The following is a 16106-nucleotide window of genomic DNA, read 5'->3' as shown; positions in this document are numbered from 1 at the left end:
CAAACTGTTGGTATTATAGGGATGAGCCATTGCGCCTGGCAGAAATACATTTCTATTATTTGTAAATTAATCACTCTAACGTATTCTGTGATAGCAGCAGAATGAGTTAAGATAAAAGGGAACTTCCTTTACATGATAAAGGACATTTACGGAAAAAACTCCACAACACATTATTCTCAATGGTAAAAGACTAAAAGCTTAAAGTTTCTAGAATCAGGAACAAGACAAAGATGTCTGTTGTCATCTGTGCTATTCAACATTATACTGGAAATCCTAGACACAGCAATTAGGCAAGAAACATAAATAAAAGGCCTCCAAATAGCAAAATAAGAAGTAAAACCACCATGATTTTTAGAAGACATGGCTCTCTTTATAGAAAATCCCATAGAACCTCAGAAACCTACTACAGCTGGTAAAGGAATTCAGCAAAGTTGCTGCAAGGCCAACACACAAACATCAGTTCTGTTTCTTTATGCTAGCAGCGAACAATCTGAAAAGGAAATTAAGAAAACAATTCAATTTACAGTAGCATCTGAGAGAACAAATTACCTTGGAATAAATATAACTGAGGAGGTGAAAGACTTGTACACCAAAAACTAAAAACATTGATGGAAGAAACTAAGGAAGACCTAAATGAATGGAAAGACATCCCATGTTCATGTGTTGGGAGTGTTAATATTGTTAAGATGGCAATATTCCCCAAAGCAATCTACAGATTCAGTGTAATCCCTATCAAAATTCCAATGGTCCTTTTTTTGGAGAAATTGAAACTTATCCTCAAGTTCCTATAAAACTGCAGGGACTGGCTAGGTGCGGTGGCTCTTGCCTGTAATCTCAGCACTTTGGTAGACTGAGGTGGATGGATCACGAGGTCAGGAGATCAAGACCATCCTGGCCAACATGGTGAAACCCCGTCTCTACTAAAAATACAAATATTAGTCAGGCATGGCGGTGTGCACCTGTAGTCCCAGCTACTTGGGAGGCTGAGGCAGGAGAATTGCTTGAACCCAGGAAGCAGAGGCTGCAGTGAGCTGAGATCACGCCACTGCACTCCAGCTTGGGCAACAGAGCAAGACTCCATCTCAAAAAGAAAAAAAAAAAAACACCAAAAAACAAAACCCAAAAAACTGCAGGGACCTCTGAATAGCCAAAACAATATTAAAAAAGAAAAAGAAAATGGAAAGACTCACACTTCCTGATTTCCAAATTTCCCAGGAAGGTGTTTTTTTTTTTTTTTTTTTTTTTTGAGACGGAGTCTGGCTCTACCATCCAGGCTGCCCAGGAAGGTGTTTTTGAGACTGGGCCTAACTCTGTCATCTAGGCTGGAGTGCAGTGGCACAATTTTGGCTCACTGTAGCCCCTGGGCCCTGAACTCAAGTGATTTTCCCATCTGAGCCTCCCAAGTAGATGGGACTATAGGTGCCCACTGCCACATTTGGCTAATTTTAAAAAAAATTTTTTTTTTTTTTTTTTTTTTTGAGACTTGAAGTCTCACTATATTGCCCAGGCTGAAGTGTGGTACTTGTATAAAGACAGACACATATAGACCAATAAAATAGAATTGAGAGTTTAGCAATAAAACCAAACGTCTATGGTCAATTGATTTTTGACCAGGGTACCATTTAATGGGAGGAAAGAAGAGTCTCTTTAACAGATTCTGGTGGGACAACGGGATAACCACATGCAAAAGAAAACATGAATTCATACCCTTGCCTCATTCCACATGCAAAAACTAATTCAAACTGGATCAACAACATAAATGTAAATGATAAAACTATTAGAAGAAAACATGAGGTAAATCTTCATGACTTCAGATTTGGCATTCAAATCTTGAGCAACAGAGAAAGAAAAAGATAACTTGCTCTTTCTTTCTTTCTTTTTTTTTTTTTTCCTTGAGACAGAGTCTCACTCTGTTGCCCAGGCTAGAGTGCAGTGGTGCTATCTCGGCTCACCGACACCTCTGCCTCCCGAGTTCAAGTGATTCTCCTGCCTCAGTCTCCCGAGTAGCTGGGACTACAGGTGTGTGCCACCATGCCATGCTAATTTTTGTATTTTTAGTAGAGACAGGGTTTTGCCATGTTGGCCAGGCTGGTCACGAACTCCTGACCTCAGGTGATCCACCTGCCTCAGCCTCCCAAAGTGTTGGGATTACAGGCATAAGCCACCGTGCCCAGTCAAACTGTTCTTTCTTAAAATTAAAAACTTGTGATACACTTGTACCAACTGTTCCTCCAAATGTGATATGAGTCAGCCAAGAACTGCCGTTAAGTACATTAAGCTGAAAGTCTGAACCTACGTAATACAATAGGTTGAGCTATTTACAGAAAATGAGTGATTAAAAAAAATTTTTTTTAATTAATAGAGATGGGTTCTCACTATGTTGCCCAGGCTGGTCTTGAACTCCTGGGCTTAAGTGATCCTCCCACCTCAGCCTCCCAAAGTGCTGGGATTACAGGTGTGATCCACTGTGCCCAGCCTGTTGTTTAAATTTTAAGTGGTTTAATGGGCCTCCCAAGGAGTTACCTGCTTTGGAAAATCACATATATTGAACCTCTCGTTTTGGCATAAAAGAGATGCAGCTGGGTGCGGTGGCTCATGCCTGTAATCCCAGCACTTTGGGAGGCTGAGGTGGGTGGATCACAAGGTCAGGAGATAGAGACCATCCTGGCTAACACGGTGAAACCCCATCTCTACTAAAAATACAAAAAATTAGCTGGGTGTGGTGGCACACGCCTGTAGTCCCAGTTACTCGTGAGGTTGAGGCAGGAGAATCGCTTGAACCTGGGAGGTGGAGGTGCAGTGAGCCTAGATCAGGCCATTGCACTCCAGCCTGGGTGACAGAGCGAGATTCTGTCCCAAAAAAAAAAAAAAAAAAAAAAAAGATACATCACTTTTATCAGTAGACAATTTCTCCTCATCTCTACTGAAAAAATGTTGAGTTGAAGAAATGTGAAATTATTAACTTGCCTGGGGTGCTCTCGTGGCTTGGTCTGGTTAAGATAGGAGGAACAAATGTGACAGTGGAGATTAAGGCGATATTTTTAAAAATTTATTTATTTATTTACTTTTGAGACAGGGTCTTGCCCTGTTACTCAGGCTGGAGTGCACTGGCGCAATCATAGCTCACTGCAGGCTTGATCTCTCAGGCTCAAGCAATCCTCCAGCCTCAGCCTGCCTAGTAGCTGGGACCACAGGTCCACACTACCATGCATGACTAATTTTTTTGATTTTTAATACAGACAGGGTCTCGCCATGTTGCCCAGGCTGATCTCAAACTCCTGGGCTCAAGCAGTCCTCCCGCCTCAGCCTCCCAAACTGCTGGGATTATAGGTGTGAGCCACTGTGCCAGGCCAAAAGATACTCTATTTGGATAGGAAGTGATGGCAGTTTACTCTGGGTGGAGTAGTGGAGATGGAGAAAAGCAGAGTTTTTGAGAATTATTTCAGTGAAAAAATCAAAAAGTTCTGGTGATGGACAGGTGCTCCACTAGTTTTCTATGCTGAGTAACAAATTACCACAAACTTAGCAGCCCCAAACAACACCCATTTATTATCTTACGGTTTCCATGGGTCAAGAGTCTAGGCACAACTTAACTGGGTCCTCTGCTCAGGGACTCACCAGACTTCAGACCAAGTATTGACATGGGCTGTAATTTCATCAGAGGCTCAACCAGGGAAAGGCCAATTTGCAAGCTTCCTCAGGTTGTTGGCAAATTCATCTCCTTGCAGTTGTAGCACTGAGGTCCCCATTTTCTTTCTGGCTCTCAGAGGCCAACCACAGTTCCTTGATAAACATGATAGCTTCTTTTTTTTTTTTTTTTCCTAATAAAATAATCGTACTTACTTAGAAGCATTCAGAATGTCAACAAAACAGCTGCAACTTTTATTTTTTGCAATTGCAAGGTGGTATTCAGTTAACAGAACAATTATTTTGTATAAACTGCATCAGAGACAACTGAAGATGAAAAAAGTACCATCCCTGTATATAACTAATTTGTGCTGTGGACCAACAAGAACCTGCTTTAAATTTCCATGCCAATTTACAACCCCCGTACTGTACCAGGCAAGGTTAGTGGCTACTGAAAATACCACCAGGAGAGGGCTATCTAAAGACACATTTGGCAGTGTGTTAGCTATACAAAAAAAAAAGACACTGTGCAGTTTAAAAACAAATCTTACACAGCCTTACATTTCAATTTTTTTCTTTAAAAGGAGTGAGTTTTTTTGCAGGGGGGTTAAATGCTTTATAGACAAGAAAAAAAACTGTGCCAGAAGCAACTTATTCATCATCTTCTTCATCTTCATCTTCATCTTTCTCCTCCTCATTATCCTCTTCATCTTCCTCATCTTCCTCCTCTTCCTTCTATTTTCTTGCCTTTTCAGCCTTGACACTTCCCTTTTTTTGCTGCATCAGGCTTTCCTTTAGCTTGATATGTGCAATATCCTTTTCATATTTTTCCTTCAGCTTCGCAGCGTTCTTTTCATAAGGGTGTTTGTCATCTGCAGCAGTGTCATTCCACATCTCTCCCGGTTTCTTTCCAACATCACCAATGGACAGGCCAGGATGTTCTCCTTTGATTTTTGGGCGATACTCAGAACAGAACAGGAAAAAGGCTGAAGGAGTCCTCTTGGGTCTTGGGTGCATTGGGATCCTTGAACTTCTTTTTTTTTTTTTTTTTTTTGAGACGGAGTCTCATGCTGTCGCCCAGGCTGGAGTGCAGTGGCACTATCTCTGCTCACTGCAACCTCTGCCACTTGGGTTCTAGTGGTTCTCCTGCCTCAGCCTACTGGGTGGCTGGGATTACAGGTGCCTGCCACTGCGCCTGGCTAATTTTTGTAGTTTTAGTAGAAAGGTGGTTTCACCATCTTGGCCAGGTAGTCTTGGATTCCTGACCTTGTGATCCACCGGCCTTGGTGTACCAAAGTGCCGGAATTACAGGCGTGAGCCACCGAGCCCGGCCTGAACTTTTTTGTCTCCCGTTTAGGAGGGATATAGGTTTTCATTTCTTTTTCGTAATGGGCCTTGTCCACCTTTGGCATATCTTCAAATTTTCCTTTGTCTTTAGCAGTCATGGTCTTCCACCTCTCTCGGCACTTCTGAGAAAACTCTGAGAAGTTGACTGAAGCAGCTGGGTGCTGCTTCTTATGCTCCTTCCAACAAGTTTGCACAAAAAAATGCATGTGCTGACATTTTGCCTCTCAGCTTCTTAGGATCTCCTTTGCCCATGTTTAGTTATTTTTCCTCAGTGAGGCACAGAGTCGCCCAGTGCCCCTCTGGCTCTCACTTGCCCTGGCGCGGTCTCTATGGAGCTCAATGTACTGCAATGTCTGTGAGAGCGGGAGCCAGACGCAGCCTCCTCACTCTCTCTGCTCTGTAACATTACTCTTCGATAGCTTACTTCGTTAAAGCCAGCAAGGGAGTCTCTCTCGAGCCAGCTAAGATGGAGTATTATATAACATAACGTAATCACAGGAATGCCATCCAGTCACTATTGCCATATAACATATCCTAAACAAGATTCTAACATCTATCACCTTGGCTATATATCCCAAGTAGCTGGGATTACAGGTGTATGCCATGACAGCTGGCTAATTTTTGTATTTTTAGTAGAGATGGGGGTTCACTATGTTGGTCAGGCTGGTCTAGAACTCCTCACCTCAAGTGATCCACCCACCTCGGCCTCCCAAAGTGCTGGGATTATAGGCATGAGCCACCACTCCCAGCCCACCTAGGCTATCTTCTATTGATTAGAAGCAGGTCACAGGTTCTGCCTCAAGGGGAGAGGATTCTACAAAGGCATGCCTCATTGTGGGTAAGGGGATGCTATTTAGAGTGTGTCTTTCCCAAGTAGAATAAGGGAAAGTGAAGTATCACCTGTAACATTCAAGTTGCTGGCATGAGCAGGTGGGTGGAAGTTGTGCCATTTGTTGAGACACAGAGCATGTTGGTTGAGGAAAGCTCTTGCGTTCAGTTGCTGTCATTTGAGTTAAGCTGCTCAGGGGGCATGAACCATGCCTGTTTTGTTTATCATTCTATATCCAGTGCCTGGTGTAGTTCCTGACACATAGTAGGTACATTATAGAATGAATGAATGAAATCTGTAAGATACCCAAGCAGAGATATAGATGAAGCCGACATCTCCTGGATGCCAGTTGTGAGGTGTTGACTGATCGTGCATTTTCAGAATGCATGTGTTTGTGCACCATTGGTGCGTAATGGTGATGAACATGCTGGCTTGGATGAGATGGCCTAGGAAAGAGGGTTCAGGGAAGAGAGCAAAGGTCTTGGGACTGAGCACTGGGAACCCCAGGACTGAGAAGTGAGGCTGGAGAAGAAACATTGGCAAAGAATGCAAAGAGAAGACAGACACAAAACTGGTGCCAAATGCTGCTGGGAAGTGGAGACAAGATTGAGAGGTGTGCCTGGGGGGAACTGGTTTTGGTAGAGTTCCCCACTAAGTGGGGCTCAGCTGCCAACTTAGTGGGTGGAGAAGTGGAGGAGGTAAGGACATGGAAGGCAAGTAGACAACTCTTTCTAGGAGTCTGGCTGAAGGGGAGGAGGGACTGAGTAATAGTTGGAAAGAAATGAGCCATCCACAATTGAGATCATCCAGGTCCTGACTCCAATAGACTGCATCCTGAGGCAGGGGCTGCAGTGCTCTGGACTGGGTCCACCCTCTGGGTCAGAGAGAGAGAGAGAGAGAGAGCACCTTCTCTGCCTAGCTCAAATTCTTGCTTTTATATTATCTTGCTTTTATATTACTGTCTCTGTTATGTTCTTTTTTTTTTTTTCTTGGGGATGGAGTCTCACTCTGTTGCCCAGGGTGGAGTGCAGTAGCACAATCTTGGCTCACTGCAACCTCCACCTCCCAGGTTCAAGTGATCCTCCTTCTTCAACCTCCCGAGTAGCTGGGACTACAGGTGTGAGCCACAATGCCCAGCTAATTTTTGTATTTTTAGTAGAGATGGGGTTTCACTCTGTTGGCCAGGCTGGTCTTGAACTCCCGACCTTAGGTGATCCACCCACCTGGGCCTCCCAAAGTGCTGAGATCACAAGCGTGAGCCACCACACTAGGTGTTATATTCTTATAATAGTTAGGCTAACATATTTCTTTAAGAAGGTTTAGTTGGGCACAGTGGCTCACGCCTGTAATCCCAGCACTTTGGGAGGCCGAGACGGGCAGATCACGAGGTCAGGAGATGGAGACCATCCTGGCTAACACAGTGAAACCCTGTCTCTACTAAAAATATAAAAGATTAGCTGGGCATGGTGGTGGGCGCCTGTAGTCCCAGCTACTCAGGAGGCTGAGGCAGGAGAATGGCGTGAGCCCAGGAGGTGGAGCTTGCAGTGAGCCAAGATTGTGCCACTGCACTCCAGTCTGGGCGACAGAATGAGACTCCGTCTCAAAAAAAAAAAGGTTTAAAAGCCACAAATTTGGAGAATATGCTTGGATACCTCTTTCCTCTCCCCTTCCTCCTCCCTTCTCTCCCCAATAATTCTGTCCAGAATGTCCTTCCTTCCCTCCTTTCCTTTTATTTAGAATGAAAGAGACTTGAAAAGTTTTCATTGCTGACTAGGTGAATGCAATAGAGAGGGAAAAGTTGGAAAGAAAGAAAGGAAGAAAGAATGATAATGAATAGTGTGAGGCTTCTGAGAAAATGATGAGGAGATGGACTCTAGGATGCAGGTGGTGAGATTGGGTGTGGAGTGGCCCAGGGACACCAACTTATTTGTGGCAGGAGGAAGGCATGTGTGTGTGTGTGTGTGTGTGTGTGTGTGTCTGTGTCTGTATGTCTGTGTGTCTGCATGTCAGGTGGGGGCAGTGATAATATCGGTTTGGTTTCAGGAAGCAGAGAGAGGCTTAGGTCCGATTGTCTTTTGTTTCTACCGCAGTCCTGGAGGCACTACCTTCTATGTAATAAACTGTTCATACTTGTTGAACAAAATAAAGGATAAATAAGTCCTTAAAGGGCAGCATAAATAGCATATCTCTTCCTTAGATTTTCAGAATGAAATCTTTATTCACTTTTGTTATCATACAAATAACACATGGTGTTGGTAAGAAGTTTCAATAATATAGAAAATTTCCGGCCGGGTGTGGTGGCTCACACCTATTATCCCAGCACTTTGGGAGGCCAAGGCAGGTGGATCATCTGAGGTCAGGAGTTTGAGACCAGCCTGACCAACATTTTTAGTAGAAACTCTGTCTCTACTAAAAATACAAAATTAACTGGGCATGGTGGAACGTGCCTGTAATCCCAGCTACTTGGGAAGCTGAGGCAGGAGAACCTTTTGAACCTGGGAGGCGGAGGTTGTGGTGAGCTGGGATCCCACCATTGCACTCCAGCCTGGGCAACAAGAGTGAAACTTTGTCTCAAAAAAAAAAAAGAAGAAAAAAAAAAGAAAAAAATTTCCCTCAAATTCTAACCTACAGCGATAACAACTGTTAAGTGTCAGCCTTACCAGTAGTTATATATTAAACAAAAGAGGATCACTTGATATGTGGAATTGTGTCAGCTGTTTTTCGCATGTGAACATTTATGTGCTTTGTGTAAATATGTAAAGACGTTCTTTATCTTTTATAACACCTGCCTGGTCTCCATAATACCTCCAAGTCTCATAAATTTATTTAACCAAAACCCTATTGATGGACATTCAGGCTGTTTCTAACTTTTCAGTACAATGGCCCTTCTTGTTCACACAACTTTGCACCGTGCACCATTCTTTTCTTAAATTCCTAGAAGATGACAACTTGCCTGCGCATTTCAGCTTTTGATACTATCTTCCAGGTTTGCCTGCTGAAGCCAGTTTAGGCTTCCATCAATAGAATGGAAGTGCACCTGTTTCTGCCCTGCCCTTGCCAACAACTGGCTACTAGAAATCTTTTTAATCCTTTCCATCTAAGTGAAAAATGATATCTCATTTTATTTATTATTAATTTTTATTTTTTTTAATTTTTTTGAGATGGAGTTTTGCTCTTGTTGCCCGGGCTGGAGTGCAATGGTGCGATCTAGGTTCACTGCAACCTCTACCTCCTTGGTTCAAGCGATTCTCCTGCCCCAGCCTCCTGAGTAGCTGGGATTACAGGCACCCACCACCATGCCCGGATAGTTATTTTGTATTTTTAGTAGAGATGGGGTTTCACCATGTTCACCAGGCTGGTCTCGAACTCCTGACCTCAGGTGATCCACTCATCTTCGCCTCCCAAAGTGTTGGGATTACAGGCGTGAGCTACTGTGCCTGGCTAATATCTCATTTTAATTTGCTTTTCTGTAATTATTAGTGAAGTTGAACATCTCGAGTGTGAATTTTGGACATTTTTGTGTCTTCTTTTAAAATACAGTGCTTCTTTATGCCTTTTACCCATTTTCCTACTGGGTTTGTAATTTTCATATTATTTCCAAACAATTCACAGTTTAATAATATTACTCTTTCTTCATCATGTTGTGAATGCTTTTTTTCCATTTTATTGTCTTTTGCTTTGCCATATAGAGATTTTAGTTTCATATTTGTCAGTCTTTTTCTTTTCTTATGGCTTTGTCTTTGACATGTTGCTGAGAGAGCTGATTGCCATATTAAAATTATAAAACATTCTTTCATGTTTTCTCTATTACTTTGTAGTTCAGCTTTTTTCATTAAGTTTTGTTCTTTTCCGCTTTTTAAAATTAGATGGGCAATATGTGGCAATATATGATTATATTCTAATGACATCCTTGAATGTAATCACTTTATCTCCTCATAATGCCCTCATACACACTTTTTAAAAAAAGCAGGCATGGCAAAAATGCTGAAGGTGGTTTGAGGATGATGGAAGTTGGGAAGACCCCAAATTAGATGGTCGTATTATTAATCAAGAGTGCCCTCAGCTGCTAGTGACAAAAACCTAACTCCAGTGGCTTAAAAACATAGGGGTGAGGTGTTTTTTTGGTGTTGTAATTTTACACATAAAATTTGCTAATATTGGTTGGGTGCTCAGCGATGTCCAGGACTGATTGCTCTCTTCCCAGTTCTTTTGTCCTTTTCCTGATGGTCCCATGATGGTTGCTGCAGCTCTAGCAGTCACAAGCAAAAGGAAGGAAAAGGGAGAGAGGGTGCCAAGCAGTGTCTTTCTTTCTCTTTGGTAGGAAAAGCGAGGTTTTTTAGAGTTCCCAGCAGTCTTCTCCTTGAGCCTCATTGACCAGAATCATATCTGTGGCCGCCACTAGGTGTAAAGAAGGCTGGTAGAGTGGGCAATAGGTTGCACAACTGGCTTAGACCATCCTCATCCAATGGAGGTTCTGCTAGTGAGAGAGGAAGGGCGATGGATAGTGGATAGACAACTGCCACGTCTGCCATGTGGGAGTGCGCGGACCCACAGAGGGAAGCAGAGATGTGGACCATACGGCCCCAGAGAGAATGCTGCAGTGGGAGCAGCGTCAGGCTTCCAGCTCCAGTTCCTGAGTGACAAGCTGTCCTGCATTGCCTGTTCTTGCAAGTTGGTGAGATTGCCTGTTCTAACATTTCCATCTCTTTTGACTTAAGCTCCTGGGAGTGGGTTTCTGTTCTTTACAGCCTGGAGCAGAGTTCTGGAGTTTTATTTAAGAGTTTTAAAATAAAACACATTTTATTTTATTTTATTTTGAAACAGAGTTTCCCTTTTGTTACCCAGGCTGGAGTGCAGTGGTGCGACCTCGGCTCACCGCAACCTCCGCCTCCTGGGTTCAAGCAATTCTCCTGCCTCAGCCTCCAGAGTAGCTGGGATTACAGGTGTGCACCATCACGCCGGCTAATTTTGTATTTTTAGTAGAGACAGGGTTTCTCCACGTTGGTCAGGCTGGTCTCAAACTCCCAACCTCAGGTGATCCGCCTGCCTGGGCCTCCAAAAGTGCTGGGGTTACAGGCATGAGCCACCGTGCCTAGCTCTTAGACACATTTTAAAGTTTATTTTCTCTTTTGTTCTTTATAGTAGTTATTATTAGCCTTATTTTACAAAGAGAAGAAGGAGGTTCCAAGAGGTTGGGTTAAGTTGGCAAACTCCGTGTGACTCTAACCCAGGTCTTCTGACAACTAACACATTTTTCATGCTGTCTTTCTATTTTTAAGATTACCACCTTTAAAGGGGAAGTGTTTGTTCCTTAAATAGCACCAAGAGGACAAAGGAAATAAATATATGGGAGACTGAGTTTCTTCTGGGGCCTGTCAGTGCTACCCATCAACTCTGTTCCTGGATTAAGTCGAAAGGCAGGAGGCAGCTTGGCTGTGTCATGCACTGGGCTTTAGAGACCTAGGGAATGTTTAGTTTTCTGTTTGTCTATTTCCAAACATTATGTGTGTAATTTATTGTCCCGATTATAACTCAACATGGTTGGAAGATGTGAGTCATTCAAGTCACAGATTTGTGTGAGAAGCACCAGAGAAAACAAGTGCATTTGGGAGCTGCGACCCTTATCCTTTCTCACGCCTTAGTTTCTCCTTGGGTGACCTCAGCCACCCACAGTTTTTATCACTCCCAAGACAACACTTTGAGAGCAAACGTTTTAATCAATTCCTGGTCAAAAATAAATCATGATTTCTTTTCCCTAAACTTACTGTTTCTCCTGTGTTCCCTGTCTCGGTAAATGGTATAACCATCTACACAGTCATGCCAGGCTGCCCTCACCCTGGCACACAACCCCTTGACCACATTATGCAGATTCCTTCCCCTAAATTACACAGTAACATGCCCCTCCCCCTTTCCCTTTATTCTCCTACAGAGGATGGTGGCCGCAATCTCCTACACTCTGTTTTCTTGGTTGTTAGAAAACCTGTGATGCCTGTTAATCATATCGATTCCCAGGCCCTTCCCCTAGACTCAGCAGGTCTGGAGGGGGGCTTTGCAATCTGTATACTTAACAAGTACCCCAGGCAATTCTTCTGAGCAGTGGGCAGCACTAGTGGCTGGCCTTGCTTCGGGTCTCTCTCTTGTCAGTATAGCCCCATTCTGCTGTAGAAGTATCTTCCTAAAATATGCTGGTGGTTCTTTATCTGTAGCACAAGATCCAAACTCTTGTAGCATGGCAAACAGGGCATGATTTGGTTCCGACCTCCCTTGCTGGCCTCATCTGCTTCCCTGGTTGCTCATAATACAAACTATCTGTTAACTCTGAGGATTCCTTCCATTGCTCTTTTATTGCTCAATGCCTTTGCATATGCTATTCTTGGTGCCTAGGCAGGCCTCCTTCCCCAGGTCTATCTGGAAAACCCCTAGTCATCCTGCAAGACCCAACTCAAGTGTTGCCTCTTTCTGGAGACTTTTCTTGCCGCCACTGCAGCTTGAACGTACATGTATTATTGCAGTTACCCCTGTGGCTCCGCTATAGCAGAGACTGTGCTTAGCCCACAGGTACACCTAGTATTTGTAGTAGTAGGTGCTTGTTAAACAGGGTTGAATAAAGGTAGCTTCTCCTATGTGAGAGGAAATGTAGTGAAAGCAAATAGGGCAATTTTTAGGAAAACAGTATTCCCATCCTTCGTTTGTGAGTCTAAACTCTCGGGAGTTTCTTACTGTGAAAATCAGTCATCACTTTATCTGTGTGCATTTACAAAGTCAATATATTAAACTGTGTAATAATAGTTAACATATATCTGGTGCTAACCAGTGTGCCAGGAACTTTGCATTCATCTTCTCAGTTCATCTTACAGATGAGGAAACCGAGGCTCAGAGGAGAATTAATTTTCCCAAGGTCATGGCTGGGTGTGGTGACTCATGCCTGTAATCCCAGAACTTTGGGAGGCCGAGGCAGGTGGATCAACTGAGGTCAGGAGTTTGAGACCAGCCTGGCCAACATGGTGAAACCCCGTATCTACTAAAAATACAAAAATTAGCCAGGCATGGTAGTATGCACCTGTAATCCCAGCTACTTGGGAGGCTGAGGTAGAAGAATTGCTTGAACCCGGGAGGCAGAGGTTGTAGTGAGCCGAGATCAGGCCACTGCACTCTAGCCTAGGCGACAGAATGAGACTCCATCTTTAAAAAAAAAAAAAAAATTTCCAAGGTTACAGAACTGATAAGTAGTAGAATTGTTACAATGCTATTCTGCTTCTTCCAGAAATTTGGTTAACAATCATTAGGATATACAGTATGTGTCTAGGATGAAACATGCTAGGTAATGTAAATGAGTAAAGCACTCTGGCCATGAGGCAACAAGGGGTACAAAGTGTGGCAACCAGTTATGGGTTAAAGGATTTGGCCAAGACAATGCCAGCTGATAGCCCCAACATTTTATTGTGAACAATTTTAAACATAAAGAAAAGTTGGGCCTGGCCCGGTGGCTCATGCCTGTAATCCCAGCACTTTGGGAGGCCGAGGTGGGTGGATCACTTGAGGTCGGCAGTTCAAGACCAGCCTGACCAACATGGAGAAACCCTGTCTCTATTAAAAATACAAAAAATTAGCCAGGTGTGGTGGCTCATGCCTGTAATTCCAACTACTTGGGAGGCTGAGGCAGGAGAATTGCTTGAACCTGGGAGGCAGAGGTTGCGGTGAGCCGAGATCACGCCATTGCACTCCAGCCTGGGCAATGAGAGTGAGACTCCGTCTCAAAAAAAAAAAAAAAAAAAGAAAAGAAAAGAAAAGAAAAGTTGACAGAATTTCACTGACTGTCTACTTGTACATCTACTACCTAGATTCTGCCATTAACATTTTACCTGCTTTATCTCATATTTATCCATTATCCATCCCTATAGCCATTAATCCATTCTTTTGGATATGTTTCAAAGTAACTGTGGACACCAGTATACTTCTCCCTAAATACGTCAGTGTGTACATCATTGATTAGAGATCAATATTTGTTTATAGTTTTTTTTTTTTTTTTTTTTTTGAGACGGAGTCTCTGTTGCCCACCCTGGAGTGCAGTGGTGCGATCTTGGCTCACTCCAACCTCTGCCTCCCAGATTCAAGTGATTCTCCTGCCTCAGCCTCCCAAGTAGCTGGGATTACAGGTGTGTGCCACCACGCCCTGCTAATTTTTGCATTTTTAGCAGAGATGGGGCTTCACCATGTTGGCCAGGCTGGTGTCAAACTCCTGACCTCAAGTGATCCTCCCACCTTGACCTCCCAAAGTGCCAGGATTACAGGCATGAGCCACTGCACCTGGCCTTTAGTGTTTTCTTTTGATGTAAAGTTTGTATACAATGAAGTGCACAAATCTTAAGTGTATATTCTCTAAGTTTCAACCAATAGGTGCTCCTGTGTAATTCCAATGCCCATCAATATAGAAAACATTATCATCATTCCTAAAAATCCTCTCATGTTCCCCTGTGGCTGGTTTGTCTCTGCCTCCATCCTCCCAGAGGTAACTTCTGCTCTGATTATTTTCAGATTAGTTTTGCCTGTTCTAGAACTTCACAGAAGCGGAAGGCTTCTTTTACTCAGTGTAATGTTTTTAAGATACATCATGTTGTGGAGTATATCAGTAATTCAATCCTTTTTATTGATGAGAATGATTCCATGGTATGACTATCCCACTGTATGTTTGTTTAGCCATCCTCCTATTGATGGACACCTGGACTGTTTCTAGTTTTTGGCAATTATCAATAAAGCTATTAATATTTTTGTGAACATATTATTTTCATTTCTCTTGGGCATATTCCTAGGAGTGGGATTGCTGGGTCAGAGAGTAGAAGTATGTTGAATTTTATAAGAAACTGCCAGACCTTTTACCAAAGTGGTTGCACCATTTTACATTCCCAGCAATTATATGTGAGGATTCCAGTTGCACCACAACCTCACTAACAGTCGATATTATCATGCTTTTGTATTTTTAGTCATTCTGGTGATTGGGTAATGATGTTTCTTTTCTTTTTCTTTCTTTTTTTTCTTTCGAGATGGAATCTCACTTTCACTCAGGCTGGGTCTTAGCTCACTGCAACCTCTGCCTACCAGGCTCGAACAATCCTCCCACCTTAGCCTCTCCAGTAGTTGGGACTATAGGCGCATACCAGCACGCCCAGCTAATTTTTGCATTTTTTGTAGAGACAGGGTTTCACCAAGCTGCCCAGGCTGGTCTGAAACTCCTGGCCTCAAGCAATCCACCCGCCTTGGCCTCCTGAAGTGCTGGGATTACAGGCGTGAGCCGACATGCCTGGCCCGCATTGTTGATAAACCTTCCTTTCCCTCACTGGATTGCTTTGGAACTTTTGATGAAAATCAAGTGATGGTATAAGTTTGGCTCTATTTCTAGGATTTCTTTTACATTCCAGGTTTAGCTGAGTTTTGCCATGAGCTCAGTATTGTCAAATCTTCAATTTTTTTTTTTTTTTTTTTTTTGAGACAGAGTTTTGCTCTTGCCACCCAGGCTGGAGTGCAATGGTGTGATCTCGGCTCACTGCAACCTCCGCCCCCTGGGTTCAGGTTTTATATATATGTAAAACTGTCTCAGCCTCTGGAGTAGCTGGGATTACAGGTGCATGCCACCACATCCAGCAAATTTTCATATTTTTAGTGGAGATGGGGTTTCAGCATGTTGGCCAGGCTGGTCTCAAACTCCTGACCTCAGGTGATCCACCCACCTCTGCCTCCCAAAGTGTTGGGATTACAGGCGTGAGCCATGGCGCCAGGCCCAGATCTTCACAGTTTTAAAGGAGAGTGTATAAATCCAGATGTTTTTAAATGTGAAAAAGCCTCAAGTTTTAAAAGTTGGAAACCAATTCTGATTTAAACAAACAAAGAAACCAATCCCATGCAGTCAAAGAAACTCATCTGCAGGCTGAACTAGACGTGTGGCATTGGAACAGGGAGAGGTAATTTCAGCAGGAATCTGGATATACGTGTATATATTATATATACGTTATATATATATTTTATAAACATATATTTTATATATATATAAAAAAGTATAAATCAAGGGTCTTATTTTAATTGAAAGGTAATGGGAGTGTTCTCAGGGCAAGTAGGTGAGTTCCAGTGGTCAGTGAAAGTCAATAAGAATTCACTGCAAGGGTGAAATTAAAGCCCATGGGTCAAGGTTTCTTTGGTGCCTAGGAAAGTGGAGGAGCACATTTGTGAAGCTATTAGAATCACATTTAGAAACCATAAGGACAGGAAGGGCTAAGGGGAGGCAGAGTGGAGGCAGTTGACAAACCAGTGA

General features: G+C 43.1%; 1 pseudogene; it reads right to left on the bottom strand.

Moving 5' to 3' along the window:
* Window positions 1-3262: 3262 nt before the first annotated feature.
* On the bottom strand, window positions 3263-6037 carry LOC100998211 (annotated as a pseudogene).
* Between the last annotated feature and the right edge of the window lie 10069 nt (window positions 6038-16106).

This window comes from Papio anubis, chromosome 10, assembly GCF_008728515.1.
Source record: "Papio anubis isolate 15944 chromosome 10, Panubis1.0, whole genome shotgun sequence".
Classification (NCBI taxonomy): Eukaryota; Metazoa; Chordata; class Mammalia; order Primates; family Cercopithecidae; genus Papio; species Papio anubis.
The sequence above is the reverse complement of the archived record's forward strand: the minus strand, read 5'-3'. Positions and strand labels throughout refer to the sequence as shown.